The sequence below is a fragment of the Lygodium microphyllum genome, chromosome 29 (genome assembly GCF_053477565.2).
Source record: "Lygodium microphyllum isolate KBCC chromosome 29, Lygodium_microphyllum_v1.1.10, whole genome shotgun sequence".
Classification (NCBI taxonomy): domain Eukaryota; kingdom Viridiplantae; phylum Streptophyta; class Polypodiopsida; order Schizaeales; family Lygodiaceae; genus Lygodium; species Lygodium microphyllum.
The window spans coordinates 89,002,560-89,025,647 of NC_141163.1; positions in this window are offsets into that span (position 1 = coordinate 89,002,560).

Genomic DNA, 23,088 nt, shown 5'->3' on the forward strand with positions numbered 1-23,088 from the left:
GTGAGGTAGTATGGCTGCAAAAGCTATTGGCTGATTTGGATGTGCAGGTGGAAGGTCCAGTTGTCATTTATTGTGACAACATAAGCAGTATACAGTTGGCTAGGAACCCTGTGTTCCATGCCAGGACAAAACATATTGAGGTACACTACCACTTTGTGAGAGAAAAGGTACTAGCAGGTGAGATTGACTTGGTGTATGTCAGCACAGAGGATCAGATAGCTGACATCTTCACGAAGGCATTGGGTACAGAGAAGCTTCAAAAGTTTCGAAGCTTACTTGGAGTTGCAGAGATGCAGTTGAGCTTGAGGGGGAGTGTTGAGATGACAAGCTCAACACATGTGGACATTGATGATGGACCGCCTGGTTATATGGGTCCACACGTCTACACTTAGCACGTCGGTGGTCATTATGACTCTCACATGGCCACTGACTCATTACTTATTATATTCAGGTTGTTACACCTATTTACCAGCTGGCATAGTTATAGCGCCAGTCGACTAGTGTAGTCGGTTATGCATTGTTTGACTTAGTAGGTCACTTTCCTTTTATGTTGTATCTTATCTATACTTTGTGTACATTGTAAAGTGTGTGGAAGAAGAAGAAGAAATTAGCAAGAAAACGTTTTGGCCTCCATCTCTCTTCTTGTCTCTTGAGTGAGCATCTCCTTATGCATTCTGTGTGTGTTCGGCGCAGCATCTTGAGCAACCCCCTCCACCACGCGATTCTTGACAGACAATGCTTCTACTTCCCCATGTTCCCTATGTGTGATAAGGAAAGCATCTTTTACTTCCAAATTAGCAACCATGATGCAAGGAGGTTTTTCGACAAAAGGAGAGACCAAGGATCATATAGAAAAGAAGAAAGGAATTAAAAAGGTGAAGAATAAGGCTAAGGCCAAAGGTGAGAAGTGACAAGGATCTTGATGAGGATGATGCATTTCGACAAATGCAAAGGTGGCAATAGGGATCCAATAGTGATTACAACCTGTAGAGGTGCAAGTGTTACAAAAGACAAAGCACACATCAAGTGGCATCCAACATGCATCATAGTAGGAAGACCATGAGCTTAGGGGTAGATGAATCTAGTTGGAAGGAAGATGAAGAAAAATCAGGAGAGGCAATCAAGACCAAAACATAGATCAAACCCTCCTTCTCAACATCCTATTCAAAATGAAGAAAAATGAGAAGGAGAGGCAATCAAGACTAGACACAGATCAAACCCTGCTTCTCAACATCCTATCCAAACTCCCACATGCCTGCTTTAGTACCCTCAGTGCACCATCGTCAGGACCTATGCATCTCATCCCCTGAACACATAAGAAATCCCTCAAGCTTCCCCTCTTCCTTCAATATATACTGCCTTCGAAGGCACTCTTTGGTGGCATCACAGAGCCTCCTCTTTCATTGCTTCCTCTACCCTTATTCAGGCAAATAAGGTCCTATTGACATCATCCTTTCTATTGACACTCACCATCCTTGGTGGGGCCTATAGATACTAGATTTTTGCATCTCTCAAGAATATAATGCACCTCAAAATGGATCAATTGTCCTTCAACTTTGTCCCCATAGTAGGGAATGATTCATCAAGCTTGAAGCTCCCTTCAAGACATTCAGTTATTGTAATGAGGTCCAGATTTTACCTTCTAAAGATGTTATTAAGTTGAGACTTGGTAGCAAACAAGAAGGATAGGAGAAATGCTATGATGGATAACAACACAAAATTTTGGAGAAGAAATAAGAATAAGGAAGGAAAGATGATGGATAATAAGTCAAATAGAGTAGCCCAAATCCCACTTTGTCATTTCATAGCATAAAGGACTTTGGGAGAAAAAAGATGAGGTCTCTCCTTGTGGAGCACAGATGCTCAAACAGAGCACCATAACACTATAGGATGAAACAAGATGAAGATGAAGAATCAAAGAAGAATCAAAGGAGAAAATCATGTGTTGTGTATAAAGGAGTAGACCCATGAATAATCTCTCCTCACTTTGTTGTTGTCTAGCCCATTGAAATTGAAGAAAAGAAGAAGAGGAAAAACAAAGAGAACTTTTGCAATTCACCCATGGGCCCTTTGTGTAGCCATGATAATAACCAGCATGTGTAATGCACCCATCCTCATCTTCTTGTTATCCTCTCCATAAGGCACTCTAACCCTTAACCTCTTTTACTTTTTCCCTTTAAAAAATGAAAACATAAACATACAATTTGATAAACTACAATAAAATAGAAAAAATTTCAAAAAATAAGAAATAAAGAAATAAAGATATACCATTTAAGTAAGGGTTGTTTCCATATTCAATTGCCATCACTTATAAAACTAAAGAAAAGTACAACACAATGGAATCTTAACACCTCCTCTTCAATTACCTCTCCCTTTGACATTGGGATCTTAACACCACTATTTATCTAGGTCCTCTAATCTCTTTTCTCCTCTTCAAATTTTGTATCTATATAGTCCTCCTAGCTCAACAACACTTTAAAAAGAAAAAAAGGAAAAAAAAATAGAGATAACCCTTAGATTTTAAATACATATCCAATAAGGAAAAACCCTATTTCTTAGGGCAAGGGCATATCCCAATGCCCTCCTCTTTCCCTTTACCTAACTAAGAGCTTCATATTGATGGCATGCCCTTTAAGTTATGCGATGGAGGAAGTCATTCTTCTTTCTCCATTGGATGGGAGAAGTTTCCCTTGTGATTCCTTGTGGAAGATTGGAGCCTATCCTTTGAAGAGTAGTTAAACTTTTCACTGTGGGAGTGATTGAGGCAGGGGTTCCCTTACTTTGGTCGTCATGGCTTTGGAGTCCCATACCCTACCATGGCTAGGCCTTGTGATTGAAGTTATTTTACTAACAACTTTGGAAGTGTTTTGTGTTAGACAATAGTTCTTCTTCAACCTGGTTCACAAGGACACTTCATGTTCTAGTGTGGGAGGAAATGATGACACCTAAAGAAGCATAAAAACAAGGCATAGAAATATACATGCATACATCACATATGCATTTTTTCAAAGAAAACAATAATTACTTTATTACAAAATCACTAAAAAGAGATACCACATGAGGGGGGCTAGATCCACATCCATCATAAACAAATGGTATACATACAAGTGTAGATGCATGCATTTCTAAAAAGTTAGAAAGAATTGAAATATGAAGGCTAACACCTTACGAATGCAAATGTATCAAAAATCCAAAGAAATAATAAAAAATGAATGATTGTGTGTCTTTTGGGAAAAAGGTAGGGTGGAATGCATAGCTTATTATGTGCCTCTTTCTCTCCTTTCTTCCAAGATTCACACATTCTCCTTTTGTATGGTGCAAAAATTTCTCTCTTTTTTGTCTAATATTTGTTATTTCCCTTGTTCCCTCTTCCCTTTTTATTTTGTACAATGGAAGTCATAGAGGATGATGAAAATGAAGATCTTGTTCATTCATATAAGAGTTCTTAAGTTCTTTATAGTTTTGAGATCAATGGTAGAGCCATACACATAGACTTTGTGTGCTTTTTCCTTGGTTTTGTTTTTGCTTCTATTCATGGGAGGATTGCTTTCAACTTGATAAGTCATTCAAAGTGAAAGCTTTTCAAATTGACTTATTGAAGCTTACACATGCAAGGTATTCAACATTTTTCCGTTGGGTTGGACATGTGGGTCAATTCTAGCATTGAGGATGGTGAACTTGGTTGTATATGCTTGGACAAATCTATCTCTTTACTTAAGATTGCAGAGCCTTTCTAGCTTCTACGCATGTGTTTGTTTGGGTCGAAATCTAATAAGGAAAGTGGTGAGGAAATCAGTCCAAGTTGGCCATCCATGCTTAGTCGCAACCTTTTTTGGCATCAAATATTTGAATATGATAACTTTGTGAGGATCATTGAATTGATTAGGGAAGTTGATCGTATAAGAAACATTAAACTGTCAAATGAAGGCATCAGGATCCTCATTAGAAGATCCAAAGATCTTTGGAAGTAAAATACTAGGTGGATGGGCCATTGGAATAGGAATCAAAGATGGAGGGGATATTGGTGGGATAGCAACCAATTGAATAGAAGCCAAGAAATGACCTACTAAGTTTAGTGGAGTAGTAGGAGAAATTGATGGAAGTGTGGATACACTATTAGTTCATGGAGTGGAACATGAACAATACTTTCACAACTATGGAGAGGGTTTTTGTGCTCATGATGCATCATCACTAAGGATAGAAGTAGCCTCAGGAGATGGTACCATTTGGTGTTGATCAAACTTAAACTACCAAAGGGACACATAGAAAAAATCTAAGAGTCAAGCCTTTGAGTCATTAATCCCTCCTCCTTCTACTTGGGCAAGTCTCTCCCTTATATAGCTTGCTACTAGCTATGATATTCTCTCCATCAATGTGCCATGCAGATGGTTATAACTTCTCCTATGCCTGTTGGCTCATTAATGTGTTGATGGGGGGCCTTTCTTTAAATGCCACTACTATCTTTGCCAAGTTTAACACATATGTAAGTGAGATTCTACTAAGTTAAGGATTACAATTGCAATTAAAAATATATTTAAGAGAAGAGAATTGGATGAGTATAAAGAGCTATATCTTGAAGATGAAGAGGTAGAGCATGATATTGAAGAAGAAGAAGGAGAAGAAGAAGATACATGGCTTATGGAGAATGAAGAAGACACCCAAGTTGTAGAAGAGTAAGAGTGGCACATGCTAAAGGATGTGTAGGTTTAGAGGGAATGGATGTTTTGACACTATATATCTATATATTAAAATTTTGCATGATTCTCATTCATGTTAGGATCTCATGTGTCTCTTAGGCAAAGTGTGATTGATTGTGTTTATCAAAATTGTGACTAGTCTGCTAAGAGTATGCGATAAGAGATAGAGCCAATCTTCATATCTAAGTGGAAGATCAAGTGGATAAGTGGTTGGTCATCGGGATATCTAGAAGATGAAAGAGACTAAATCTAAGTGGCCCAAGTAAAAATAAGTAGCCAAGTAAATTATTGGGCTTCAACCACACTCAATAGCAAGGACATGTGTGGAGCTCCTATTGTTTTGAGATTTTAACCATGTGAGGCAAACCAACTCTCACCTAGTCTCTCACCTCTCTCATCTAATGGATACTCTCACAAGCACAAAAATAGACCAATGGGACTAAGTTGTAGTAGACACAGCTCGAGTTCACCCATCATTTAGCCTCAAAAAACCAAGGTGGTCTCATGATGGTGTTTCCCTTTGATGCCCCCTCTCACTCCCTCTCTCAATGTGGCACACATAGAAGATTTTGCCAATAGAATGTAGGTAGAAGAGAACCCACACAAAAGTTGATACATACTAAAATGATCTCTTTCATTACCCTTTTGGATTTTATGCACAGGTTTATAGGGCTCAAGCCCCTTGCATTCCTTGGGGGCCTAGATCATTCTATTGTCAATCAAACTTGACCTCACATTTACAAGTGGATGTTAAAGCTAAGTGGGATTTGACTCTCGAAAGATTATTACAACTTGCATGGAAATGAGCTTAGCACTCAATTTACATTAGTTACTTCTTAGTATTACCAAAACTCATACTATTATTATATTAGGAGAAATACAGACTCTTCTTTTTGCCCCTTAAGGAGTGAATAAACAAATATAGGCCTAACCAATGAGAGAGGTAAGATTCCACATTCATGTAACATTAATATTCTACCCATATCTTAGCCCAAATCTTCCCTTAGCAATAAAATAAGGGGAAATGTGGGTAATACAATGTTGGCACTTCTTGCAAGTTTGTGACTTGAATTTTCATTCTCTTATTATTTAATGTTTGACTTTTCATTCCTCCCCTTTGGAGTGTCCCCCTCTTTCTTAGGCGGAACTCAAATTTATCATATCTCTTTCCCCACTTCTTCTTTTCTGATGAAATTTTATAGCCTCATTGTTGCTTGCCCTATCTGTAACCTTGTGAAATTTCATTTCCTCTACACAAACACAGAGTGAGTTTCACATGTTTTATGAGAGCAAAGCTTGTTCTACCAAAGCCTTAAGATTTTCTTCACAAAACTTTATAAGTATATTGTTCTCTTCCATGGATGTTCTATGGTAAAGTTTTATCTTGTTTGGACAAAACCTGTGCAATTTATGTGCATTCTCTGACATGTAATTTCTTTTGTTTTGGTACTCTAGGAGTCTCTTACAATCAAGAACATTGATCTTTTGAACACTCAACTTCTTCTTCAAATTCTTATGGTTTCTTTGTAAACAAAGTTACATGTATGTTGTTTTGTTTTTTTGCTGCTCCATAGTTAAATTTTATCTCATTTGGACAAAATGTATGCAAGCTATACGCATACTGAGTTTTCCTTTATTTTTTTACTCCAAAAGTCTTCGAGGGTGGAGAACAATGATTTTTTTAAAACTCAACTTCTTAAACATCTTTGGGCTTCTTTTCAAAGGGAGCCATAGGTATATTTCAACTCTTCTATTTTTCTCCATGGTTAAGTTTCAACTCATTTGGACAAAGCCTATGTAAGTTATATGTATGCTTTGGCTCGATATTTCTTTTGTTTTTGTACTCTATGACTTTGTCAATGAAGGAACAATGGTCTTGTTATAAGTCAACTTCTTGTTCAACATCTTTGGGCTTCTTTGTGAAAAGAATCATAGGTACAATTTTTTTTAAAATTACTCCATTTAAATTTCATTTCATTTGGAGAGAAAATTTGTAAATTATACACATGTTGATAGGTAACTTTTCTATTTGGTTATGGTAGATGTCTTCAGGGAGGAAAAACATCAATAACATACTTGCAGTGGAGGTCTTCAATAGGAAAGATAGTGGGGGTAATTGGATTTATAATAAGTATTATAAGTTGGATTGGATTTTGATGCACCCAAGTACTCGAGGGAGTTTCAAGGTCGGGCATAAGGATGTTGCAAACCCTAGCAAACATTGGAAAGGTAGAATTTCAGAGTTCAAAAAAGTGTTTAATGGAATAAGTACAGTAATAGAAGTGTTGATCCAACATGTTTATATGCACAAACAAATCTCTCTACATGAAAAGAACTACATTACAAATTATAAAAAAAATAGTAAATTTTTAAATTTTATCATTTTAATTATTTTTCATTAGATTTGTTTTTAAAAATCTTTGCAGTATTCTAATTCAATCTTGTTTTACTAACAACTCTATATCCATCAGCTTTGCATGAATGGCAGAATGTGGAATGTTTGAGCAGCAAGATACATGTTTGGCATGAAGACATAGGTTCTTTGATCTATGATAAATACCTCTAAAAGTAAACTTGCAACTCAAAATATCTTTTTTTATAATTCATTGTATGTAGTAGAAATCCAGAGATTGTACCATATCCCATTGCCGCCACTATCTAGTGGTGAATGGTTGATTGGTAGCTTGGAGTTGTCAGGAGCATGTAAGTCGAAGATAAAATCTGACATCAATAGTACTATGAAACCCACCACATGCTCCAAATATGTACATCTTAGTTGGTTTATTCCATTCTCATTGTTTGCACATTTGTTTAGTTCATGTGATGTTTTGAAGAAAACAAAGATTACTTATCAATGCAAGTGTCCATTTGAGGAATGGATGAGTCAGCTATTGGGTGTGTCTTGGAAAGTCAAAAGAACACATTTTGATGAGACGATTGAGTGCAAGGTCAATTAATCTGATCTTACATTCAGGTAAATCTTGTTTACTACTTTGAATGCCTTGATTTAATTGACATAGGTCCTTAGATGAATTGTTGTGTTATTCGCATTTACTTACCATTACTTTTGTTTTTATTAAAGGTATTTCATCGCTAGACAAAATCTGTGCATTCTCTTTCAATATTGAAGATGGTGACTTTTGAGAGGGGAGTGGATTAGCTTCGATCAAGATACCCAAGATGAGACACATACAGCTCTTATAGATGTGGTTATCTTATGGAATGGTCATAATCCTTTTGTGGTTAGTGTAGAGAGCCATTGGCCCATTTCTTTTCTGAGACAAGAAATTCAATTAATCTCCAATGAGCCCTTCTGCAACTTCTATTTCAAGTTAGATAATAGAAAAGTCAGGATCTGCAGTGTGCAATGCATGACATGTAAACAATGTGCTTCTCCACATATCCTTGAGATAGTGGAATCCTTGTAAAAAAAATTTAATAAAGAAACAATATAAACTTTTTTTAAACGTTTGACTACTTTCAATTTAGATAATCTTAGTTTACTATGATCCAAGTGTGTGATAATACATACTATAATTAGTCAATCATGCTAGTTAAAATCATGGCCCATTTCTTTTCTGAGACAAGCAATTCAATTAATGTCCAATGAGCCCTTCTGCAACTTCTATTTCAAGTTAGATAATAGAAAAGTCAGGATCCGTAGTGTGCAATGCATGACATGTACACAATGTGCTTCTCCACATATCCTTGAGATAGTGAAATCCTTGTAAAAAAAATTTAATAAAGAAACAATATAAACTTTTTTAAAATGTTTGAGCACTTTCAATTTAGATAATCTTAGTTTACTATGATCCAAGTGTGTGATAATACATACTATAATTAGTCAATCATGCTAGTTAAAATCATAATTAAATTACAGGTTGGAGTTCTATAATCTATACAATATTGTCTTTGCATAATGATATATTGTAGCTCATCTCTTCTACTTATTTCTTAAAATTAAATATTAAATTGGATCCAAGGGATTTTGAAGGTCTTTTAGATTTCTTTTCTTAAAAATTTTCTATATTTTCTATAGTTGGACTTGATTATACTCAACAATCCAAGTATATTCAAGGATATAATAATGTATAATGAAGCATTTGTCTGTATGAGTAATTTTAACAGTTACTTTAAAGTATTGAAATAAAAAACTAAGATAAGAGTTTTAATTTGAAACTTTAGGATTAAAAAAGAACATTTATTTAGAACCCTAGATATATAAAAGCTATAACTCCAAACTCATTTTCACTTTCATTCTCTACTTTCCTACACTTATTCTCTCCTTCCTTCTCTCTTTGTGTGCCATGGCTACCACTCCCACCCTCACCGCATGGATTAGCTCCACACACTATGCACACATAAGAGACTAGATACACCCTAGGTTTTGCATGACGTTGAGTCTAGAGAGCTCGCTTTTTGCCATAGACCCTAGCTCTAGTATAATTGGTATCGTTTTGTGATATGGCAAACCCTCTCACCTGCTCTATTCTGGACTCTACTCTCATATGGGTTCCCATAGATTTCTTATATAGTTCATGTGATGTATCAAGCCATGCAAAGGTAATAAATTGAGCCCTTGTGCATGTGGGGCAGCATCTCTGTGCCAGAGCAGTGCCCACCTCATCCCCAGGACCACCCCACAATGGATCTCATCAAGTGCAATGTAGCATTTTCCATATATATTTTGTGCACTGAGGTACAAGAGGACAGTGAGGAAGACATCAGCACACCCTCTCGACCACAACTAGAGTATTTCGAGAGGGAACCTGAGGAGATCACACTTGATCCGAGAGTAGAGGCAGCACAAAGCTTAGCCATTGTGCACCCACCTCCGTGCCCTGTTGAGACGCTGGCAAGTGATGTGCCACCCCTCACTTCTCTCCATTCTATCATCATCGAGGGGGTGGAATATTTACTTCTGCAAGACGTACTAGAAATTTTGAAGCTAAGGGAAGAAGAACTATATTGTATCATGGTGCATCATGCACTTGATGATTTTATAGATTTTGATATACAAGATGCGTCAGCACATGTTGATGAGGTGGCTCGATATGATGGCATGAGTGTAGATGACATCTCTACCATTGTGAGCATCCAAGAGTAGATTGAGAATGGGGCACCACAATATGAAATCTCAGATGAGGAGTTCGAGTGGTTACAAGAAAGCATTTTTGGACCTCGACCCGACTACGCAATGCCTTCCCAAGAGAGAGACGAGGGTGGCCTAATTGTAGGAGCAGACTTGGATGCTCCATTACATCAGCAGATAGATGATGTAGAGAAGTTAATGCTATTGGATTCGCATAAAAATTTACCAGTAGGGCCAGTAGGGCATTGGGAGTGTGTACATAAAATTTTGCCAGGATCGAGCCCCCAAAGCTGTCCTCGCCATAAGCTTATGTCTAGGACAACCCCAAACGCGAGCTTGCGGCCAAGGCAGCTCCAGGGGCCTGATCCCGATAAAATTTTATGTGCACACTCTTGATACCCTAGAGGCGTACTAGTAAATTTTTACGTGAATCCAATGTAAATATCTTTAGCACACTCCATGCATAGTGAGTCTAACACTAAACTTGTGTGATGTAGGACATTGTCTATATACATGAATTTTCATCTAGACAAGGTGGCCGATCTGGTACCCAAGGAAGGGTGCAAGACTTGGCATTGAAGAAGAAACCAGCCAGCTCTTGTGAGCGACATTATTGTATTCCATAAGACATACTCTCTGGATTTTGCTGAGAACTTCTTAAAGTTAAGGGCACTAATGAAGGCTGGACCCTTCAAGACCATCCCAACGAACACTAGCTTGGAGAAAGTAGTGTTGCTTTGATGTTCAAAGCTCCTCTACTTATTCTCTAGTACTAGGTCTAGGCCACTTTTTTCCATGGTGGCCCGTGGCATGGTTGCTGGTAGGAACTAAGGCAAAATGTGTTGTTGCTTTGACCATGGGGAGTCTAGCTCAAAGAAGCTTAGGAGAAAGTAGTTGTACTTAGTGCCAAATGATATCTCATCACCAATGTAATGTAATTTGTAATCTTCACTTGAAGTAATGAAAACCAATATTTATTGGATTTGCATGCAATGTAGTTTGTCATGCATGTCATTTATTATTATTATTTACTTGAATGTTACATTTATTTATCAGATTTATACACAATACGATTCGTATCCTAAATTTAATATGTATTGCTTTATCGAGTTCGTGCGCAATATGTATTCGTTTGAACGCATGTAACGATAACTTGAATACATAAATAAAACAAATAACAAGCAAATAAACAAAAATAAGATGTGCCAAAAATTTTGTATTCATATTCATAACATTTAACATGGGATCCATTACAACCAAGGCTTTACAAAATCTCTTTGGAAGCTACATTCCGTATATATATGTTTTGGTAGTACACCCCTATCATTGTTGATCTCTGCGAGGACTATCCTTCCATTGCTGAAAGAACCTCACTATCCACAAATCCCTATCAGTGACAATGACTCTCCTTGCATGTATTGCTGCATAGACCGAGTCTTCGAACAAGTCGATGATGTAAGCTTTGGCAGTTTCCTATAGTGCAAGGAGGGCTTGGATAGTCCAACAATCGGGTTGTTACAACTGTGTTCCATCTGGGAAGTGTCTTCTACTGTTCTTAATGAGTATGCCGTCCATAATCTCATGCACTACTTCTGGAATGGAGCCTTTGGTATGAGGAGGTGTGTGGTCTTCTGCTAATAGTGGATCTCACAAAGAACCATTGTGCCTGGCTTCCATTGAGGCTTGCAATGTTGGCGTGGCGGTGGTGGTGGAGCTAAGGGAGATAGCCTCTACATAGGATTTCTAGGGCGGTGTCTCCGGACCACTTGCTTGGTGGGTGCCATGTCTTTTAGGGGAGAAAAATCAAAACTCAAAAGTGAAATTTGGAAAATAAGGTGAATCTTTAAATTTATAGCAAAACTTTCAAAAAACCCTTAAATCTGAATTAATGTATCCAGGATTTGGAAAAATATGACTAGTGATCTGATTGATGTGAAATTTTGCGTGTGGACTCCTCTAGGGTACATCAACTACCCAAAAAAAAATTAGCCTCATCAGAAGTCTTTGGGACACCTATTTGGAGGCTCTATCATCCGGGGGCTCGCATATGGGGATTCAGGGCCCTAGATGCAAGCCTGGACACGTGTCCTAGAGACTTCTGATGGGGCCAATTTTCTAATATCCATGAGTTTTTATGATACCCAACATGTGGATGAATTTTCACCAGATTTTGACTTATAAAATTCACGGTTCAATCATTTTTTGAAAATGCATTAATTGGATTATACTTCGTTGAAAAAACAATCTCACCACCACACTGAGTGTGCACAACTACATATAAATGTGTTGTCAACCAAACTATGTGAAATATTAAAAACTTAAAAATTCACAAAAAATAAGTCATGGGTCAAATGGAATATCACATATCGAATATAGTGTTACCAAACCACTAAATACAGTAAATATATAGTGCATTAGTCCATGTACAATTGATTACTGATGTGTGCGTGATTACACATTGAATTTATCCTCAACAAAACTACTTTCAAAATTAGGAACTTGAAAATATGCACAATGCAAATCATGGCAAAATAGAATATCAAATATCAGATTTGGCATTACAAAGCCATGAAATACACGGTAGATAGTGCATTGCACCAAGTACAACTAGACCTAGGAAAAATTTAGCTCCATTTTGTAGACCACTGCTATTAAATACTTGAAGTTCTACTAGAAAGATAAACAAAACTAAACTCCTTACAATCTACAACCAAATGTGAGCTACAAACATAGATCCAATTACAAGGTAGCTTCTCAAATCATATTGTTGACATTAAGATTAAATGCATCCTTGTTGTTGCGGATCCTACGAACAAGAACCATATCTATGGGATTAATAGTGATACATCAGGCATGATTTGCTAAAAGTTGAGAATCGCCCATTAGATCAATCAAGTAACTTTCAGTTGTTTCATGGAGAGCAAGCAAGGCTTGGCTTGGCCATCACCCCACATTCCTTTCCTGGTTCCTTGAAAAGAACTTTTGTTGATGCCCTAACTGCAGATCTTGTAGTATTTCTTGCACCAACCTAGAGAATGGTGCCTTAGGAATAATCAAGTTGGTACTCTTCTTGAATTTTCTATCTCACGTAGCGCAGCTGTGCTTGGTCTCCATCTTTGTGTCTTATGTGTTGGAGGATGTGAATTACCAGTTGGAGCAGTAGTGGGAGGTGAAGCAACATGAGCATGTGGACCTCCATTTCTAGAAAATGGCGAACCATCATTATTGACCACACTAGGGTCACCATTGTTGGACACAGTAGCACCACCATTATTAGTTGTGCAATAGGGCCACCGTTGTGGCCACCAAGGGACCTTTGTCACTCACAGTACACTCACTAGATTTGAAAGAGTGTTAAGTTCTTGCTCTTGTAGGTGCCTTCTTGATAGGAAGCTTGGAACATGCTATGGTTGTGATGATGAAGGATAGGAAGGTGGAGGGTAGAGTGAATAGTAATGGGAGAAAATGAAAGGAGAGACTTGACTTAAGTACAAAACTTTTAAACTTACTATGGTGTAAATGAACTTTAAAATTTAAAAACATAGTTGAAAATCGACTTTGAAAAACATAGTGACAAACCTTCGAAATTTTAAACAAAATTTGAAAGACATCTCATGTTAAAGATAGGAGTATTGATGTGTCATATCCTGGATACCTATGCTCTCTCATGGACTCTAAATGCACCAAAAGTATTATCTTTATCTAGGTCTCCATTTCTTGTCATCTCTCTCTTGGGTTGCCAACCATTCTACATGACGTTGTCTAGCTCTGATGTTTTCATATCTTGCTTTTCTCACTTCATATATTTTCCTACTTACAAATTCTGCTTGAGAGGTTTTGGACTTCTTTTCTTTTTTCTTGTATCGTATCTCTAATCTCCTATACCACCATTATAGTAATTTCTTCATAGAGATGGAATCATTGATGCCACCTCCATGATTAGTTGCCTTTTAAAAAGCACAATGAGCTTGCCAATGAGATCATTCCATGCCTTGAGTTGACAATACTGCCAAACTTCCTTGATCTACAAAGTATGGACCATGTGCTTCAAGTATATACTGCACAAGAAGAGAGATTAGAAACACAAAATAATTTGAAATGATGATTTTTTCTGTAATGGTGAAAATACTGACCATGTGGTGTGTTATACTATTTGTAGTCCATGCCTCCACCATGGACTTATGACATTTAGCAACTATCTCTTTAAATGTATTGGCATCACCATCCCTAAACATCAACTTTTGTAAGAGAGCTGCTAATCTATCTAGGTGTATCCACACTTCTGCCTTTGCAATCCTCCTTCCATCCCCCATTGCTCCAATTTGGAACAGCAAGGTGCAACTTTTTCCATGCTTCATACTTCTCTGGTTGTTTTACAAGTATATTGTCTTCCTCATCTCGAGGTGGATATATAAACCTCCTAGAATTGGGTCCACCAAAGCATGGTTTACAAGGGATATTTACACTCTTTCCCAATTTTTTCTCATCCTTTTTTATTTCTACTTGGCCCCCGTTCAATCCAACTTCAGAGAGGACTTTTTCTACCTTCTTCCATGTAGCATCAGCTTCTGACATAGGGTGCATCTTGTATACAAAGCATATATATTCATATACTAGCTTCTCAATTATTCTAACCAAACAATGCAATGTTCAAAAGTGAACCCTTGTTAGTGGTATTTCCAAAATAGGGTGTCAGTACTTCATGGTTCTCCTTTGGTACTTCAAATGTAGCAAGCCACCATATTTCATTCTCTCGGGTAAGCTACTCATGAATATATGTGTGCAGCATGTGGGTTCAAAAGAATGTATTTTAAAAATACCATTTATATATATTTTTTACATACAAAAGGGTGTAATATAAAGGGGTTATTTATAGATTGAATAGAAAAGGGTTATGCTTTATTTAGGAAAAATTCACAGATAATGATATTTATAAATAGGCCTTGAACACACGTGATGTAGAGGATATACATATAGTAACTTCCCCGAGAGTATAACGGATGGTTTTCATCGATGTTGGGATCCAATACTCAATTCATAAGTGTTATACTCACACTTTCAAGTTATTTCCCCTTAATAATCTCAGTCTCATCAAGTTTAAGGACCTCTACATTCTTTCATAAACATATTGTAGAACTTGACTATAGCAATCTGAATCCTACATATATCCAATACAAAGTTGTTGGATGCATTCTATACAAGTGCAACTTCTTTAGAACCATACTTCAATATGTGTGTATTTTCAAGATGCGTTGGCTCACCAATTAGTTCTAAAACTTTCTCATTTAGTTGTTTTCGAGCCTTCTTCAAGTGAAATGGTTTTAGCAGAGGCATTACTCACTTAGTTTTGAAGACTTGCTTAAATCCTATATCCAATTGTTGATAGAGCATACAATATGACTTAGAACTCATTCCCACCTTGTCACATAATCCTTGAGCATCTATAGCAGTAAACAAGTTGCTCACATCCCTAAGATATTCACTTGCAACACCATCTACAATGTCTTTGAATTTAGGTTTTTTGAATGCATTTTTTACCATATCCTTGCTTAGGACTTTGGCAATAGTATCATTCTTTGCATGAGGGAACATATTTCTCATTGTAGAAGATTAAGAATATATTTGTTTATGATATTGTTCACTTCCTTTGGTTAATTGGTGAATTGGTTTAAATAATCGAATGTGTCGACATGCTTCTTTGGTCTTTTAAGTGGGCCTAATCTCCAAAGTTTTTGTGAGCTTCCTCTTTATGTTTTGACTCTCCTTCTCCAAGTCCATAACTTTAGATTGTAACTCCATATATTTGCATGTGTGTAACTTGCATAGCATCTTCTATGACAGACATTGCTGTTGTAGGATTTGGTTCTCCCTATCCTTCTTAGCCAATAATCTATCCTTTTCCATCAAAGATTCCATATTCCCTTGTAATCTTGTATGCATATTTATCAAGGCTTGATAAACCCTTGCTAATCCTTGTGTGACAAGTTTGCATGTGTATCCATGCAATCCTTCATTTCCTTCACAAACAAACTTTACAAATGATGTAAGACCTTCAAATTGTGGTGGCCTTTGAGTGTTTGGATAGGGTGGATAAATGCACCCATCAACCCAAAGGTCCATGTTCTTTTCCTACATTTCTTTCTTGTTGCATCCTGTATCTTATTACATCATCCCTTTCTACAATTATTTGAACATTGGTGCATATTCATCCTCCAATTGAAAGCAAATATCTCTCTTTCTCTTGGTATGTCTTACACCTGCATCCTGTAAAGAAAAATATATGCCAGTTTTAACATTACACAATTACACCCCTTTGATTAATAGTAAGCTAAGGAGTCAATGCCAATTTTTTTATCAATAGCAAGAATGTCTAAATATCTGGGAGGTGTAGGTCAACATCAATCTAGCAACATGCAGCTAATTCTGGACTCTGGCTCAAATGACACAATTACACCCCTTTAATTCACTATATCTATGTTCTTTTTTACCCAGTTGGATCTTGTCTCTTTCTCTTGATTTTAGTCATGATAGACCCTAATCAACCCTTAATTTTCTGATAATCTTAGCTTTTAATCTACCTCTAATCAGCATCCAATCTTATCTTCTGTTCTATACAAAATACTCTCTCTCTCTCCCCCCTCAAGAAGAATTGATCAAAGATATTTAAACACATTTATACAAAAGCTTGGCTAGTGGAGAACAATTGTTACAACTATATATATCATCTCTCACTTGACTTGGGTCTCACCTATATATACTAACTCTACATCAATATGAGTCATTCTTTGGGAGCATGTCTTGTGTATCTCTCTTGTACTCTCTCTCTCTCTCTCAACATGGTATCAGAGCTATGGATGCGTAGCAACAACAAGGAAGATAAGTTGTTTCATTGTTTATACTTGATTGGATTCTTTGCACAAGTAATTGGATGCTTGTCAATCGGAGTTCTAGATCAAAGGTTATGACAGTTCAGGATTCAAGATAGCAATTCTACTCAAATCTGCGATTTTTTATTTAAAACTGTAATTCTAATTATAGTTCGATAATCCCTAATTATAGTTTGTTAATCGCTCGTCTTCATTAATGATGTTGATTATGACAAGCAAACATCTTGCTATTTTTAGCGATGTTTTATTATCGTTCACGTTCTTTGCTCGACCGAAATAGCACTTTTCTTATATGCGTCATCTCGTCTTGCACATTACCCCTCTCTATTTTGGGCTTTCTTTTTAGTTACTCAATACTTTTCGTCGTTCTTACATGCATCTCCCTATTTTGATTGTCATGCGTCTCAACTACGCTCGTCTTGATCATGGTTTGCAGATTCTGCAATCTCATCTTATTTGTTTTCTCTCGACATACAGGTATGGCCAATTGCATAATTGTTAACGGATATCTGTCTAGCCAACGTTTGGTTCCCTTCTTTCAAGGACAAGGCTTTCCTGGGTGGAAAGCAAAGATGATGATAATTCTTGAAGGTGACGAATTATTTGATATTGTTTTGGGCGACCTGTCTTACCCAGTTCAACCTATTGATGTGATGAATAGCAATTCTGTGATTACTGATGGTCCATTATTTGAACAATGGAAAATTGATCATACTGATTGGATTCGTCATGACAAAGCAGCTCGTCGTTATATATTGTCTGCACTTTCTGACTCACTTATGTTGGATTTGTCGTGACAAAGCGGCTCGTCGTTATATATTGTCTGCACTTCTTGACTCACTTATGTTGGATGTCTTTCATCTGGAAACCTCTCATGCTATTTGGGAGTATCTTATCTCAACGTTTGAGAAGAAATCAGTCACCGAAATTTTATATCTCCAAACTTGTTTGAAGAATTTTCAATATAAGGTTGGTACTTCTATGCACTCTCATATCGAGGCTTTTAAAGACATTATCAATCAGCTTGGTGCTGTCGGCGCTCCTGTTGCTAAAAATCAGATTGTTACTCAACTTCTTCATACCATCAAAGATCCTTTATATGACAATATCATCACTATTTTGTCTAACAAGGATGATATCCACTTTGACAAAGCATGTATATCTCTTATTGAATATTCTCAACGTCATGAGCATCATTTGGAAAAATCTGATGCTGTTTTGGTCACTCGCGAACAAAGGGATTTTGATGCTGCTTTTGTTGCTCGCAAGCGTCTCGCTTCACGTTTTCAGCAGGATGGACGCCCTAATCAAGGTAGTAAATCTTCTCGTCTTGCTTATCCTAACAAACATTGTTCTTATTGTGATAAGAAAGGCCATGTGGCTTCTGATTGCTGGGCACGTCAATATGATGAGAAGCATGGAGTTACTATAAAGCAACCTCGCTCGTCCAAAAGTTTTCTTCCTTGTGATTATTGTGCACATACAGATCATCCATCTCGTCGTTGTTATAAACGCAGATATGATGAAGAACGTTCTCGAGCTTATATTGTTCAACAAACTACAACTGATGATGATCATACTCATCAAGAGCTCAATTTCATCCATCATGATATCTCTCCAGAAAAGGTACTTCATGTTCATGATGGTTCTCTATTCATCGTTGATTCAGGTGCCACTAGAAACATGACACACCAATCACAGTGGCTTCACAATTATCATTCTCTTCCTGTGAAGAAGTTTGTTTACCTTGCGGATGATATGACTTGTCAAGTCAAAGGAGTGGGTGATTTATATATGGGGACTATTTCATCCACTAGAATATTAAGAGGAGTTCATCATGTTCCACATTTGCAAAGAAATCTTCTTTCTGTTGCTCGTCTAGTTGATCTTGGTTTGTTTGTTGGTTTTGATCATAATCAATGTCGTATAGAGAAAGACGGGCATACTATAGCAGTGGCTCCTCGAGATGGTAATCTATTTGAGCTATCATTGAACGATACAGTTGCAAATGTTGTTACTGCCCCTGGAGATGCAGATTGCAAATTATGGCATCAACGATTTGCACACTCCGATTTTGCCAAAATTCTTGATCTTCATCGTCATGGTCTTGTGCAAGGTATGGATCTTAAATCTCATCCATGTATGGGAATATGTGAGTACTGTGCACTTGGAAAACACCATCGTTTGCCTTTCCACACTTCTACTTCATCACATTCCTGTGCTCTCTTGGATTTGGTTCATACCGATATTTGCGGTCCTTTTCCTGCCTCAAAGTCTCAATATCGATATTTTATAACTTTCATTGATGATTTCTCACGGTACACACATGTCTATCTTCTTCGACATAAGTCTGAGGCTTTATCTATATTTAAACAATACAAGATAAGTGTGGAGCTTCATACTGGATTCTCTATAAAGACACTTCGCAGTGACAATGGCGGTGAATATGTATCCAATCTATTTGATGACTTCTGTAAGGATCAAGGTATTCATCATGAGTTTACAGTTCCTTATTCTCCTTAGCAAAATGGTGTTGCTGAGTGCAAAAAATTGCACTATTCTTAATGCTATACGTTGCATGCTTATACACTCTGGTTTGTCTCGAAAGTTTTGGACTGAAGCACTTCTAACAGCTGTTTTTATTCAAAATCATCTTCCAACTACTGCACTTGCTGGTAAAATTCCTATAACAATATGGACAGGGAAGACACCTTCCGTCTCTCACTTTCGCACATTTGGCTGCATTGCTTATATTCATGTGCCCAAGGACACTCGACATAAGTTGGATCCTCCAGGTTTGAAGGTTTTTTTTTTGTTATTCAGATCATTCCAAAGGTTACAAATTTTATGATCCTTCTACTCAAAAGGTTATCATTAGTCGTGATGCTATATTTGATGAGAAGACTATGGGTGGCACATGGTCGTCAGATGTTTCAGATGATGCATAGTCTTTGCTTAGTGCATTTCCTTACTTGCTTTGTGATTCTACTAATTCTGATGATCATAAACCTCCTTCACCTCCAAAGAAGATTGATGAAAATTTGGAGATCTATGTCGATCTTCCTATTGAGATAGAGCATGGATTCTATTCTATTGAATATGATGTCTTTGATGCTGTCCAAGAGGATCCAATATCGTATATGGAAGCTATCAATTCGTCTCAAAGGGATCAATGGCAAGAAGCTATGCAAGCTAAGTACGATTCTTTAATCTCCAAACGTACATGGATTCTTACTGAACTCCCCCCAAATCATGTTCCTATCAAATGTAGATGGGTTTATAAAACCAAGACCAAAGCTGATGGCTCGTTTGATCAGTTCAAAGCACGACTTGTTGCAAAAGGTTACTCACAGATTGCAGGAGTAGATTATCAAGAAACATTTTCTCCCGTTGTGTGCTCCACAACTGTTTGTATGATTTTGGCTTTTGCAACATTATTTGATCTAGAAATTCACCAAATGGATGTTAAAACGGCTTTTCTCAATGGAGATCTTGAAGAAGAAATCTATATGGAGCAACCTGAAGGTTTTATGATTGCAGGAAAGGAGCATCTTGTATGCCATCTTCATCGTGCATTATATGGATTGAAGCAAGTCTCTCGTGCTTGGTATATTAAGATTGATCAGTTCCTCACATCTAAAGGTTTTATTGCATGTTTTGCTAACCCAAATCTTTACATCAAAAGGGAGGACAAATATTTTATTATTCTTGCTCTATATGTTGATGATACTATTCTTGTGTCAAATAATATTGCTTTCTTGGATGCTATGAAGAAGCTTTTATCGACTGCATTTGAAATGGTGGATCTTGGTGAGATACATTCTTGTTTGGGTAAGTTCAACGACACCAACAACAAGGCATTCTTCTTCTTCGCCAAGCAAAGTTTATTAATGATATTGTTAAGAAGTTTGGGTTGACAAATGCGCACTCTTCCAACACTCCCATTCTTTCAAGCTCTACCAAGGGTACATCTACAACACGCAATGAAGAATCAGCCATTCATCAACCTTTTGCTAATCTTGTTGGTTGTCTTCAATTTATTGGTTTAAACACAAGACCATATATTTTATTTGCAGCTAACTTTTTGGGATAGTATCTTTCTTCCCCTTCCACTATTCATTGGAGTGCTGCAAAACGTATTCTTAAGTACCTCAAGGGTACTAAGGAATTTGGTCTTATTTATCGTCGTCGAGAGGATTCTTCTTTATCTTCTTCAACTTCTCTTGACCTTATTGGATATACAGATGCTGATTGGGCAAGTTCACACTTATCCATGCGATCTACAAGTGGGAATTGTTTCTTTGTAAATGGATGTTTGGTTTCTTGGTCCAGCAAGAAACAACGATGTATTGCGGTTTCTACAATTGAGACCGAATATGTTGCTGCATCATTAGCAGCTCGCGAGCTAGTTTGGCTTCAACAACTACTTGCAGATTTGGGACATCCTTCATCATCTAGTACACCTCTTCGATACGATAACCAAAGTGCTATTAGTCTTACCAAAGACTATAAACAACATAGTAAATCAAAGCATATTGCTATTCATTGTCATTATGTTCGACATGAAGTCAAGAAAGGTTCCATTATGGTGGAGCATTGTCCCAGTGATCAAATGGTTGCAGACATCTTCACAAAAGCTCTTAGTGAAGCTCGCTTTAGTTCATTAAGACATGCACTTGGTATTGTTCCAAGTTCTTGTCTCACTGATTGAGGCATGTATCATTGTATTCAATAAAACTTTATAGTAAATCATTTTTGTATCGTAGGTATGTGTAGGGGCTCGGGTTTTTCCCTTGTTTTCCCCAAGGGTTTTTTCACTCGCAGCTAGAGACCTTTGTTTGAGTGGGGATGTTACAACTATATATATCATCACTCACTTGACTTGGCTCTCACCTATATATACTAACTCTACATCAATATGAATCATTCTTTGGGAGTATGTCTTGTGTATCTCTCTTGTACTCTCTCTCTCTCTCTCAACAACAATAACATAATCTTATCTTCTACCCTAATTTACTCTCTGTTACTCCATCACTTATTTTCTTAGTTCATCTCACACAGTCCTCTCTCTTCCCCCCTTCTCCGTCTTTCCCTCTCTCTTTCACTCTCTCCCCCCCTCTCTCTCTATGAATTGACACTTATGGATTAAACAACTATGAAGAATAATAACATCACAGAGATTTTAAAAATAAAGATACCTCAATTATCACTTGATTGGTTGTAGTATAGAGTGTTGAAGAGGGAGATATCTTATAGCACAATACTAAAGAGGGAGATTGCTTGTAGTAGGGTAGAGAGTGTTGTAGATAGAGATTATTTGATTTCAGCAAATGCTATCAAAACCACTTCTAAGATTGCTTGTAGTAGGGTAGAGAGTGTTGTAGATAGTACTGAGTGTTGCTTCCAAAGAATTCGTATGCAAGAAACCATATTCTAGAGGGAAGGGGAAGAGTACACAAAATTTCGGACAAAAATAGAGCTTTGAGAGGGAATGAAGAAATGCCCAAAAATAGACATATACTTGTCCAAAAATGATAAAATTTTATAATGAAACTCTCGAGTAAAAAAGGTGTCTTTGGGTAAAAAATAATCTAAAAATATAATGTGTACGTCATTTTATATCATTTTTTAACTTCCACCCTTTTAAGAAGCAAGAATGAGAATGATTCTAATATATTTTCATGTTTAAAAGCCATGAAACATTAAATAGTCATATATTAATGATTGACTTCGTTTTTAGGAAAAATAGAATTCTATTTTTTTAGTTATGAGTATTTTGAGAAAAATTGACCTTACCCTACAGTTTGAGAATAAAATAATAGGTGAAATCAATTGAAAATAAAAATACAAGATTTTCTTGACTGTAAAAAAACTCTTATTCTAATATTATTTTGGAATCTCTTTTTAGAGAGAGAGAGAGGTGAGAGAAAAATCCCTTAAGGGGCAAAAAAGAGAGTCCATATTTATCCTAATGAAAAAATTTAGTGTATTGCTTTCTTTTTTGTTGTCTATCACTTGATGGAGTTAACATTACCGCTTCTAAACGAGTGCTAGTCCCATGGTTCTACTAAGAGGAAGGTTGGTAGGATGTAGAGCATTGAGAGAGGGCATGTGGGAATGTTTTCTCCACTCTTTAGGAAGTGGGAGAATAGTGATTGATGTTGGAAGGGTGAGATAACTTGCAACTGGGGTGACATAGAGGGCGCATGGCACATGGTGCTAGGTGTGGATGATACTAGGTAGCCAATGTTTATGGGTCTCGCACCATATTCACCATGCCTATAGATTTGTCAATGCTCTTCCTAAGGGGTGTGCTACCCTCATTGGTGATGTGGATGGTGTATGTGCTCATGCAACTATGAGTTGGATCAAATTCCAAGTAAGCTCAGAATGTCGTGAAACACTTGAGGAC